At 39.3% G+C, this 12,099-nt stretch overlaps 1 pseudogene; it reads left to right on the top strand.

Moving 5' to 3' along the window:
- The first annotated feature begins 4,227 nt into the window (after positions 1-4,227).
- LOC149137559 (histone-lysine N-methyltransferase SETMAR pseudogene) lies at positions 4,228-8,979 on the top strand (annotated as a pseudogene).
- Positions 8,980-12,099: the final 3,120 nt, after the last annotated feature.

Raw genomic sequence — 12,099 nt, 5'->3', positions numbered from 1 at the left:
AAGTTTCAGGTGTGGAAGCAAGGTCTAGAATTGAAGGGCCTTAGAGTCAACCTAGCTAAAACCAAAATCCTAATAAGTAGGAAGGTAGATAAAACACAAACCCCTTCAGGTAGATGGCCCTGCTCAGTATGTAGAAAAGGAGTAGGTAGTAACTCTATAAGATGTACCCGGTGCAAGCTATGGACACATAAGAGGTGCAGCAACATCAAAGGTAGGTTAACGAGCAAGTTAGTTTTTGTTTGTGGCAGATGTTCAGGTGCAATAAAGACTGCAAACAAACAGGAAACAACTTCTATCTCATTCCAGGGTGAAAAACTAGAGGTAGTCGATAGCTTCCGCTATCTGGGCGACCAAGTTAGTAGTGGGGGTGGGTGCGCTGAAAGTGTAGCTGCTAGAATAAGAATAGCCTGGGCAAAGTTTAGAGAGCTCTTACCCCTGCTGGCGACAAAGGGACTCTCACTCAGAGTAAAAGGCAGACTGTATGACGCATGCGTACGAACAACCATGCTACATGGCAGTGAAACGTGGGCTGTAACTGCTGAGGACATACGTAAGCTCGCAAGGAATGAAGCCAGTATGCTCCGTTGGATGTGTAATGTCAATGTGAATACCCGTCAGAGTGTAAGTATCTTGAGAGAAAAGCTGAACATTAGAAGCATCAGTTGTGGCGTGCAAGAGAGACGATTGCGCTGGTATGGACATGTGGTGAGAATGGAGGAGGATAGCTGCGTGAAAAAGTGCCACACCCTAACAGTTGAGGGAACCCGTGGAAGAGGTAGGCCCAGGAAGACCTGGGCTGAGGTGGTGAGGCAAGACCTTCGTACATTGGGCCTCACCGAGGCGATGACTACGGAAATGGGCTGTGCGTGAGAAGACCCGGCAAGCCAAGTAAGATCGTTGCCAGTGCCCCTGGACTGGTTCTTGTGCGGGTGGCACATGAGATGCACCATTTTGAGCGTGGCCGTTGCCAGTACCGCCTGACTGGCTCCTGTAGGATTTTTGAGCGAGATCGTTGCCAGTGCCCCTGGACTGGCTTGTGCGGGTGGCACATAAAAGACACCATTTCGAGCGTGGCCGTTTTCGTGCGGGTGACACGTAAAAGCACCCACTACACTCTCTGAGTGGTTGGCGTTAGGAAGGGCATCCAGCTGTAGAAACTCTGCCAAATCAGACTGGAGCCTGGTGTTGCCATCCGGTTTCACCAGTCCTCAGTCAAATCGTCCAACCCATGCTAGCATGGAAAGCGGACGTTAAACGATGATGATGATGATGATGATGTGGTAGTTTGCAAATATACACAATCACATTGAAGTCTTACAGGTGTGTGTGTGTGCGTGTGTACGTGCACGCGTGTGCATGTGCACGTCTGCATGCGTGTGTGTATGTATGTATGTATGTTTCACAGCATCAGGAGGTGGCTGGTGGCATACATAACATGATGGTCTGTGCAGTCATAACATGACTTTGTGAGTGATTATCAACATATACATATATGTGTGCAGCTATGTGTGTGAGGGTACATAAATATGAGCTTCTGTAAGTGTGCATACATAAATGAATATAGAATTCAGGCAGTATTATATGTGATGACATTAAGTAATAGGTATATACAATTAATTTTCAGGTTGACTTGCTGCCTAGAACTCTAACTTGAACTGCAACTGAAAGCAGAGATGTTATAGCTGCCTAAAGATAATTGGTTATTGGCAGTTTGTCAATTGAGCAAGTACAAATATAACAGAATAAAAGTATTACTTTCTTTTTCCTTCATCATCATCATCATCATCATCACCATCATCATCGTTTAACGTCCGCTTTCCATGCTAGCATGGGTTGGACAATTTGACTAAGGACTGGCGAACCAGATGGCTGCACCAGGCTCCAATCTGATTTGGCAAAGTTTCTACAGCTGGATGCCCTTCCTAATGCCAACCACTCCGAGAGTGTAGTGGGTGCTTTTATGTGCCACCGGCACGAGGGCCAGTCTGGCGGTACTGGCAATGGCCATGCTCAAATGGTGTTTTTACGTGCCACCTGCACAGGAGTCAGTCCAGCGATGCTAGCAACGACCTCGCTCAAATGTTTTGTTCACATGCCACTGGTACAAGTGCCAGTAAGGCGACGCTGGTAACGATCATGTTCAAATGGTCACGAATGATATAATATAATGAAATTATTGTATACAGTGCTCAGGTGCACTACAACATGGAGGCACCTAAGAGGTTGCCCTCCATGGTACAAGTCTGGGTGGAAAGTCACCTCACTGGCGAATGCACAACCCAGGGTTGTTTTTATGGAAGACCAGCAGTTGCCCATGAATACCAGTCTCCCCACCACAGATGTTATCCAAGGGAAAGGCAAAGGCTGATACAGCTTGGCACCAGTGACGTCGCAACTCATTTCTACAGCTGAGTGAACTGGAGCAACATGAAATAAAGTGTCTTGTTCAAGAACACAACATGCAGCCTGGTTCAGGAATTGAACTCACAACCTCATGATCATAAGCTCAATGCTCTAACCAGTGAGCCATGCACCTTCACTATGATTTATACTCTTGTAAAAACTCAACCCTCATGTTTAAATATATAAATGTTATAATCTAACCTGATACCAGTTGTTTGCCTGTTTTTATTTGTATTCTATTATACTTGTACCTGTTCAATTCATTAATGAATATTGTGTGCATGCAGTGGCACATATGATGAACGACCAGCTATGGTCTTTCATTTGAATCTGTCTATGAATATACTAACTCACGTCAGTATCTACCAGAATATATATACTTTGACCCAGATATTATATAGATGTCAATGCAACTTTTATCTGGCTTTCTAATGATGACAGATGCTACAGGTTGTTTATATTGTTATTGTTATCAGAGATATTGTTCTTATTATTGGTGCTATAATGTCTTGGAGCCATTTTGTTTCCCCTTTACTCTTTACTGTGCATATATACTGATGTGAGCATGTGCATATGTGATTGGCCCTACTTGAATGTGCAGGTGAACAGACGTGGCCTTAAACCTCCTTTTTCTTCATCCTACCATTCTTCTCTCATACAATTCTTCTATCCCACACTCTAGCACCCTCAGTTCTGCTATACCAGTGCTTCTTAGCTCTCTCATGTGGCAAGCTGGTAGTTTTTTTTTTTTCCAGTGTGCCAAGTACCGGTTATATTTCTTAATATTAATTTATACCAGAAACAATATTTATGATGAATACTAGCAGAGATACCCAGCATTGCTTGGGATTAAAATGGCATAGTTTTTTTATTGTTTTGCTTGTTTTGGTCATGTGACTGCAGCCATGCTGGAGCACCACCTTTAGTTAAAGAAACCGACCCCAGGATTTATTCTTTGTAAGCCTAGTACTTATTCTATCAGACTGTTTTGCCAAACAGCTAAGTCTCAGGGATGTAAACACAACAACATCGGTTGTCAAGCAATGGTGGGGGTACAAACATAGACACACACACACACACATATGGTCCCAAGTTGTTACCTCCCCCACAAGGTGTAACAACACTGCTATTTACCACTTCTCCTGAAACAATTATTAGTGTCACTACTGAAGGACCTTTAGGTGATCTGATCATTCCATGATCATGGCTGACTTATCTCTGATTGGTTGTAACAAAAACCACAGCCATCTTCAAACTGCCCACTTTGACTGGAATAAAGCAGACTGGAACTCGTATTGTACCAAGCTGCGATGACCAAACTGGCTCGAATTTTATGTCTATGTAGATGTGAACACTATACTTCAGAACATTCTGAATTCAATATGGATGGCATGTGCAGCATCGGTACCACACAAGCACAAAAAAAACACACAATAGTGCAATTTGGGAGACTGCAGCAGTCCGACTTGCCAGGAAAGAACACCATAATGCTGAACATGAATATAAAATGCATAAATCAGAGATCAACAGGAAAAAGTGCAATAGATCATCCAACCATCTCAAGCAGGTGACAAAAAAGGCAGTGCTTGAATTCGAACAGCGCATAGTAACCAACCCTGACAGCAAAGTATTCTGGAAGTATGTACATTCAAAGCAGAGACCTCACTTTTCAGTTGGTCCCCTTCGCAATCCCCACACAGGCCAGATTACTGACAATCCCAAAGAATGTGTAGAAATTATTGCTGGATGCTATGCAGGCATCTTTACTGTCGAAAATCAAAATGTTCCATCTCATCACCTCTGACACCGGACTCTATAACTACTATGAAATTTACACCAGCAATGCTACAATGCCACCTTAAGAATAAACGTAACTATGCCTCTCCTGGTCTCAATGGTGTTACATACCTACTTCTCAAACGTGGTGGGTACTTTCTTCTGAACCAACTTTCACTATTCTTTCAATTCTGTCTTGACAATGGTGTTACTCCAGAGCAGTGGAAAACTGCCAGTGTTATCCCTCTGTTCAAAAAAGGTGACCGCACATCACCTGTCAACTATCGCCCCGTCAGTCTTACTAGTTGCATCGCCAAACTGATGGTTTCCTGTGTCAGAGAAACCCTCTGGAACTTCTGGAAGTCTCACAGCCTCATCCAGCTGTCACAGTTTGGATTTATTCCTCACTCCAGCTGCTGTAATCAACTCATCGAGTTTCTTGAGGACATTACCCGAATCACTGATGGCGGCTCCTGGGTGGATGTTGTTTACCTGGACTTTGCTAAGGCTTTTAATTCTATGCCACACAAAAGACTTATGGTGAAACTCTCTGCAATGGGTGTAAGAGATGATCTCTATAACTGGTTGAAGTCCTTCATTATTGGCCGAAAAGAGGTTGACTTATCTGACTTATCCATCTCTGTTCTATATTTCAGAGATGAGGAATTGTGTATATTATTTACATTATTCACATATGACGGATATTTGTCCTCATCTTGTTTGTTGTTAACACAACATTTCGGCTGATAAACCCTCCAACCTTCAGGTGTTTTGGGGGAAATTTCAAACCTAGGTTCTCATTCCTAAGGTATTTTTCAATGTTGTTGTTATTATTATTATTATTATTATTATTATTATTATTCAGGTCACTACTTCGAATCGAACTCGGAATCTTGGGGTTAGTAGTTTGCGCCCTTAACCACTACGCCATATGAGGACAAATATCCGTCATATGTAAATAATGTAAATAATTATCCATCTCTAAACAAAAGTAACAAAGAACGATATATAAATACATTATAAAGCTCAAAATGAGTTAGAATAAAGAAATAGATGTGTCAGATTTCTAACAAAAAATAAAAATTGTCAAAATATAATAATGGTGCAAAATGAGCAGCTGTCAAAGTTTACCATATACCTTACATAAATTTCATACTTGACGACACACATGCATACACACACACACACAAACACATATATATTATGTGTGTGTGTGTGTGTATATATATATATATATATATATATATATATATATATAATAGTGTATGAAACATACACGAAGAGAAAACCACCATGTGGATTTCTTACATGCTACAAATGGCAGTCAAATCCTTAAATCAAGAAAAGAATATTCTTGGATTAAAGCACGTTAATTTGTACTCTCAAGCAAGACATTTGAGTGAATAAAAAAACAGTAAACCTTATACTTATAAGTGTTGCTATTAATGACCAAATAAAACAACTAATAAGATAATTATTGATTATTTAATTATCCAATGCTCATCAGTAAGGTTGCTAATTAAATGCATAAACATAAAACTGCAATACATACCGAAAACACAAAGCAAGCACTCAGTTCCATGCTTATACATCATGGATTCACCTCAGAATGCCCTCAAAAGCAACGTGCAACACCAGCGTAGTATAGCAGTAACTCTTATTACACTTGCTAGCCACTAGCAAATAATTATTTAATAATTTTTACCCTTTGATTTGATTTGATTTGATTTGATATAGTTTCAGCTCATGCTGGGGGCACGCATTGCCATTTGGTGTTGCTACATAATTTTACTTCACTAATTCTTTTCAGACATTGACATTTGGTGCATGAGGGAGTTTGATGCCACTGCCCTCATCTACACTTCCTGCTGTGAAGTTGGTTCATCTGGGACACTTGACAGTAAGAAGTCCAGGTCTTGCACTGACAGTGTTTCTGGTATTGCAATCCCTCCAGGGCCAGTGTATTTAATTGGTATTGCATTTAGTTTTGCATGCTGATAGCACAAGGCTTGAAACTATTCAGTATTAAACTGCATGCTATTCTTTTCAGCCCACTTGTATATTTCATCTAACTCACATTGCAGGCACATAGTGTCTTCAGGGTTCTGTGTCACCTGTGAGACTATTGTATCATCTGCATAACTTGTGATCGTGGCTCTCTGTGTGGGTGAGGGCATATCTGAAAGGGCCATTATGAACAGTAGTTGTCTCAAAACAGTGCCTTGTGGAACACTGCTCACCATTTGCGTGTCATTGGAGGTGACCCCACTGACAACTACCACCTGACTTCTGTCCTTCAGAAAGTCATGTAGCCATTCTCCCAATTTCCTGACTATGCCGAGATCACGCAACTTGTGACATATCATTCCATGATAAACTTTATCAAAGGCCTTTGCAAAGTCAAGATATATCATTTCCACATTTGGGTGTTTGAGCAGCTGTTTCAGCACCCAGTCATAGTGTTGTAAGAGCTGAGTCAGGCAGCTTCTTCCTGGTTGGAAACGCTGTTGGGTATCAGTCAGTTAGTCATTTTCCTCAAGGAAGGTAATTAGTTTTCTTCTGACTATTCATTCCATGACTTTGCTGACGTGCAAAGTCAGAGAGATAGATCTGTAGTTTTTGGCCACTGCTCTGCTACCTCCTTTATGAATAGGGCATATTTTACCCTCCTTCAGCTTGCTTAGAAGTTTGCCAGTTGCAAGGAAGCTCTGAAAGAGAGACTGCAGTGGTCTTGCTAGAACTTGCTTATGGGCTTTTAGAAGGATTGCTGAGAATTGATTAAGGCCAGTAGCTGAGTTTGGGTTCATTTCATCTAAAGCCCTTATTACATCGCCTTCTTTTATATTGATGTAATCAATCATCACTGCCTCTGTTTTTATATCCGCAGTGATAAAAAAGTCAAAATTCAGCTGGATTGCTGACTTGCAAGTGTTCTAGGGGTGGAGTGATATATATATATATATATATATATATATATATATATATATATATATATATATATATATATATATCAAAATAAGCAACAAGGATATCCAAAGTTAATGCAGTACAATCGTTTCATGCGACTCCATTTATTTAAGCAATGTGAACATTACATTAAATGTAAAATGCAGAGCAATCTTCAGCTGCACAAAGATACAATATGTCCTTCTGTTGAAATGAAATTTCAGTAAATTTCTATATCTTTGTGCAGCTGAAAATTGCTCTGCATTTTACATTTAATGTAATGTTTACATTGCTTAAATAAATGGAGTCACATGAAACGATCGTACTGCATAAACTTTGGATATCCTTGTTGCTTATTTTGATTTTAATCACCTTATTTTGGAATTGTATGGATAATGCCATACTTAATTCTGGTGCTTAAACTTAAGTACCATATTCACCCTGAGTGGTTGGCGTTAGGAAGGGCATCCAGCTGTAGAAACTCTGCCAAATTTAGATTGGAGCCTGGTGTTGCCATCCGGTTTCACCAGTCCTCAGTCAAATCGTCCAACCCATGCTAGCATGGAAAGTGGACGTTAAACGATGATGATGATGATGATGTTTGGCCCTACGGCCTTTAATGTTGTTTTCACTGTTTAATTTTTCCTGTGTTGGTTTGTGTTTGCTAACTTGGAACCCTCTGTTTAGCAGGTTAATCCACTAAACAGGAAGAGCTATTCTAAGAGCGCTTCTGCCTCATCTTCGAAACGCCTAGTTTAGAATAGAGGCAGCTGATGAAGGAAAAGTTCCATAAGTGGCTTGTCTGTTTTCCTATGTGTACGTTTTGTTGTCTGTAAAAAAAAGTCTGTTTCTGTGCTTTTGTTCCCGTTCCTTTTCTGACGTCCTGTACCCGGATAAGCATCTATATATACATGTAGATGTAGGTATGTACATATATGTATATATACATGCATATGCTCATATATCATTTGTATTATATATATATATATATATATATATATATATATATATATATATATATATATATATATATATATATATATACATATATATATATTAGGTTGTCAAGAAAGTTCTTGCAGAATTTTTAATTTTGGGTTTAAATGACGTATTTTCAAATTAATTTCTGTTAAATTACTTTGACTTTATATATCATTTTAAAGCCCATTTTTTGCTCTATCTAATCATGTTACTCTTTTTCTTTTTGAATAATTAGGCCATTTTTTCTGGAACATTGAATACAACATGGACGAAAAGCAAATTCACACAACTTTCTTATTCTAGTTCAAGCTAGGCCAAAAAGCTGCTGAAACAGCTCGCAATATCAATGATGCGTTTGACCCAGGAACCACTAATGAACGTACAGCACAATGGTGATTCAAGAAATTTTGTAGCGGTGACGAGAGTTTTGAAGATGACAAGCGTAGTGGTTGGCCATTGGATGTTGACAATGATCAACTAAGAGCCTTAGTCGAAGCCAATCCACGCACAACTGTTTGAGAGCTTGCTTCTGAATTAGACGTAACATATACGACAATTTTCAACCACCTGAAAGAGATCGGAAAAACAAAAATACTTGAGAAATGGGTGCTGCACGAATTGAACGACAACCCAAAAAAACACCGTTCTGAAGTGTCATCTTCCCTTCTTTTATGCAACAAGAACGACCTGTTTCTCAACCAGATTGTGACTATCGATAGAAAGTGGATTCTTTACAACAACCGGCGATGCTTAGCTCAGTGGCTGGACGCCGACGAAGCTCCACGACACTTCCCGAAGCCAAAGTTGCACCAAAAGAAGGTCATGGTAACTGTCTGGTTGTCTGTGGCTAGTCTCATCCATCACAGCTTTTAATGGTGGAATAGATTGAAATATGCAGCATGGCATGGTGTAGAGCATATTGGAATGCACCAGTAATTATACAGCTAATCAAGTATCATCATCATCATCCTCATCGTTTAATGTCCACTTTCCATGCTGGCATGGGTTGGACAGTTTGACTGAGAACCGGCAAGCCGGGAGGCTGTACCAGGCTCCAATCTGATTTGGCAAGGTTTCTATAGCTGGATGCTCTTCCTAAAGCCAACCAATCTGAAAGTGTAGTGGGTGCTTTTTACATGCCACTGGCATGGGTGCCAGTCAGGCAGCACTGGTAATGGTCACACTCGAATAGTGCTTTTTACGTGCCACCAGCATGGGTGCTAGTCAGGCAGCACTGGCATTGGCCATGACTATGATTTCACTCAGTTCAACAGGTCTTCACAAGCATTGTGTATTGCTCAATGATTGAAGGGTACTTTTAAATGGACCAGTTATGCAACACTGGCATCAGCCACAACTACAATCTCATTTGGCTTGCTGGGTCTTTTCAAGCATGGCATTTGCATCATTTCAAATTTCAATTCCAATGGGATATTTTTAATGTAATTTTAACTAGACATGATTGTCACTTTGGTTTATTCACCCATCAACTATCTTTGTATTTAATCTGGCTTGCCAGCCAATAGATCAATGAGAGATACAAGTTTCTGCAGGCAGTACTTTATTTTCTCCACTGAGCTGGCAAAAATAGATACAATGTCCTTACATTCATGTGAGCATATTTCAGCATCATTCAGCACTGGAAATTGGGACATGCAAAATCTTTGCTTGTAACTTGTTTTATGATTTTATTGGTTGTATTGTCATGTTTGTTCGTTTCATTGACCATTACGACTTAACAATTCACCAATTTATTCCCTGAAAAGTACATGGAAAACAGTTCCTTTTGAAGAGATTCTCCATTCCTGTTTGCTCACCATCATATTGTTCCTCTTCATCACATATGTTGTCCAAGGATGAAATTGCTCTCTTCACCCTAACAGTCTTTGTGTGGAGTCTTCAACAAATATCTTATAGTTTTGGGCTTTTTTATCCCTTAGATGATTTCTTCTTCCTCTTCTCAGTTTGCTTTGCAATTTAAAACTTTATTAGTATCAATGAGAACTCGTGTTCTCTCAGGTTTTCTCCAACCTTTTCTATTCCTTGGTCCAGCTTTCATGAAATGATAGAATAAAGAGATATGAGCCTGATGGCCCTGGTTGGCTTAATGTTTTACTATTTAGGGTCAGTGGAGCAAGTACTGTGAAACTGATTGTTGCATATCCTGATGCAATAGAATTCTCATCAATGTTTAAAGGAGAATCTGTTATATTATAAGGAAAGAAACTACAATTAGTAAAGATGTTCCTGTCTAAAGGATAAGTATCTGTTAGTCTGAAGGACAATTGGATGTTGTAAGGATTCAAGGCTCAAAGAAGTGTCTTCCTATCTAATCCAAAAATTTCATATACTATCATCATTTCCCCCATGTTTTCCTTCATTCATGCATCAGCTGAAAATTTGTCTGGATTTTGAAAGACTCCTAAATAGTTCTATCAAGGGACTACACCTTGTGCAAACTGTGTTGGGAAACAATAGCAACACACTTCTATTCTCTTGGCATAGTAAATGACCTTTATGCTGATGGGGCTTTCTTGGTGCAGAGTTAAGGTGTGCCACAAAATAAATCATGAAAGCAGGAAATTTTTTTAATGTCATCCACCCTAGTCTATAGGCCACGCAAATACAACATGATAATGTTACCATGAAGAAACTGATCCTTAAAGTAAACTTGAGAAAATACAAACATAGGAGAAATAGTTTTCTACATAGCACTGATTTCACAGTAAATAGTCACTCAATATCCTTGTTCTGCTGGTACTATGGCTCCAACTTATTTCCTACCTTTTTTCAGTGATGATTTTTCTTGGCCTCAGCAATGCCTGTCATATATTCACTTTCATTAAGATTCTATGTCTTATCTAGAGTGAACCAATATCTTTCAAAAACAGTTTCATAGTTATTACAAAGTTGATCAAATTATGATGATAGAAGCTGGTTGCATGATTGAGTGATGAAATCTCAGTTGTCCTTGATGAACAGTCTGCATACTCTTTCACAAAATTATTCATCCACTCTTTGAATGCATTTTGATTCTCCATTCAAGAATAAGGTATCCATAAAGCTGATTCGCATACTCAAATGTCAAACTCCTGGCTTCCTTTTGTGCTCAAATGTCTGTGTACATGTGGGTTACTTGGAATATGTTTTACCTAACCTCTCTCACTATGTTCCAACTAGTTCCATTCAATAATGACCTCATCATATGTAATATACACAATACAGAATGAAACTGGCAAATTATCTGCTGTCCCATTTTGATTAACACAGAAACAATTTATTACAAACAAACTGAATATTTCTTACAAGTGAAAATTTTACTATAAGAGGCTCTCACAAGATGGCAGCACAGGTTCTTTATTTCTGTTTAGAGAGAGGTATTTCAACTTATCCCACTTTTCCCTATCAAGTTTTCCAAAACTATTTCCATTACTGGACATGACAAACTAGCTTCCTTTAATAGCACCAAGATATAATTGTTACATGTAATAAAGAGAAAGCATTACAGTCCACCGACTCATACGTATGAACAACACACAATTAACTTCCCCCATCATTACAAATGTCAGACATCACAATCCATGTCCACATTTCAAGGTCAACAATTATGATGTGGTCATGGATTGTGATGTCTGACATTTATAAATGATTTTCAAAATGGCTTCCCAAAGACTAGATTTGCTTTTCAGGGTCAAACATTTTAGGTTTGATCTGTTACTGACCTACAAAGCTCAAGTGCAACCATATTAGAATACTGATTATACTTGAGTGACATTGCTGAGAGAGGTGAAGGCCATTTGGTTGACTCAACATGCTACAACCATTCTTTCACAAATGCAGTTCTCTTTCTTTTTCACCAAATTTATCTTTAATACTGATTTCAAGTTTTGGCACGAGGCCAGCAAGTTTAGGCAGGGGGTAAGTACTTATTTTATCGATCCTGAAGGGATGAAAGACAAAGTCAACCTTGAATGGAATTTGAACGCAGAAGGT

This window comes from Octopus bimaculoides, chromosome 1 (genome assembly GCF_046866305.1).
Source record: "Octopus bimaculoides isolate indiv1 chromosome 1, ASM4686630v1, whole genome shotgun sequence".
NCBI classification, from domain to species: Eukaryota; Metazoa; Mollusca; class Cephalopoda; order Octopoda; family Octopodidae; genus Octopus; species Octopus bimaculoides.
The sequence above is the reverse complement of the archived record's forward strand: the minus strand, read 5'-3'. Positions and strand labels throughout refer to the sequence as shown.